The sequence below is a fragment of the Mus caroli genome, chromosome 1 (assembly GCF_900094665.2).
Source record: "Mus caroli chromosome 1, CAROLI_EIJ_v1.1, whole genome shotgun sequence".
NCBI classification, from domain to species: domain Eukaryota; kingdom Metazoa; phylum Chordata; class Mammalia; order Rodentia; family Muridae; genus Mus; species Mus caroli.
Genome location: NC_034570.1, coordinates 149,582,417 through 149,583,999, shown reverse-complemented (window position 1 = coordinate 149,583,999; position 1,583 = coordinate 149,582,417).

The following is a 1,583-nucleotide window of genomic DNA, read 5'->3' as shown; positions in this document are numbered from 1 at the left end:
TCCCTCCCTCCCTCCCTCCCGCCCTCTCCCTCCCTCTTTCCTCTCTGGCTCCCTTCCTCCCTCCTTCTCTCCTCTGCTTTTCTGGCTTTTTCTACCCCCACCCCCAGTCTCAATTTCTATTCTTGATCTGCTTCAAGTGGGGAAAACTGAGTCAGAAAAGTGCATGGAGCTGGGGAAGTTATAAAAGAAAAGGGACAGTCAAAGACCTAAGGGTATCTGCTTAGCAGTGTCCACGTGCTTGAATTGAGAGCTTCTCTGGGAACTTGCTTTGAGGCTCTATTCCATGCTCCACGAAGAAATGGGGTGCACGTGGGATGGGTTGCACAGGACCCAACGTTTTAAAAGCAGTTAAGTCAGCTATCAACTGGAAGAAAGGAGTTCAGCGAGATGAGGAGACCCAGGGTGAAGGAAGGACCCTGATCTTACTCCAGAGCATGTGGGCTGTAGGAGTTAGATAGAAGCAGCAGAAGCAGTGATTTTAAAAGTGTAAGTGGTTTTTCTTATTCCTTGAAAGAAGGGCTCAATGCATATTTATACCTGTTTTATACTACCTGTGGGCAAGAATGCCTGCGTTCTCTGCATGTGTCCATGTGTTTGTCCAGGGTGTTCTGTATACATGCATGCTCCTATAATGGATGAGAAGTCTTTAAGAAGGCTGGCGTCTTTCACCAAGGCAAACAATGCAGAGGTTAAACTCAGTGTTTCCTCCCCACATCTTCCCCATTCATTTCAGATCAGTCAAAGAATAGCTGCCTTGGGTTAGCTGTTCACTTGTGTAAATGACTTATTTTGAGTACCTCGTTTGTTTATTTGTTCACTCAGCATATGGTGACTTTTACTAACTTTAGACTGAGAAACTTCTAAGAGAAAAAGGATGTCTATGTGCTAGGGGCACGCGGTGTTTCCAGTTAGTGCTTCTCATGCCAAGGTCATTGATTTCTCTTTTCCTTCAGTGTCCAAGAGGAAGTGAATTTATTGTTGTCCTTTTACATCTGAAATGATAGAGTAAAATAAAAATAAAATATAGGAGGCTTGTGTTAAATCAAAAGGAAGAGAGGTGAATGGTCTCCAAAAGGCTAGCGAGTGTTTTTTGACAAGGTCCATTCAAAGTGTGTGGTTGTGTGGTTGTGTGTGTGTGTGTGTGTAAGAGAGGAGAGAGGAGAGAGAGAGAGAGAGAGAGAGAGAGAGAGAGAGAGAGAGAGAGAGAGAGAGAGGCTACACACAGAAAGACATGCTCCAAAACAGTATTGATTGTTTTATATTGATTGTGTAGGCTGCGGCTGCTGAGAGAGAAAGCCTGTGATGTTTACTGGGGAAACCAAGAGGAACATCTGTCCCTTGTGCCTCAGAGAGGTGGGGGAAGGGGTGATCAGGGGAAAGGAGGGGGGACAGGGAGTAGGAGGAGTGGTGTACCAAACTTATTAGCTTTGACATCATCATTGTCTTTAAATAAAAAAAAGAAAAACCCAAGGAGATAATTATAGGCAGAGAGAGAGAGAGAGAGAGAGAGAGAGAGAGAGAGACAGAGAGAGACATGGAGCAACAGAGAGAGAGATCAGAGGGAACAGGTCCCTTGATGTCTA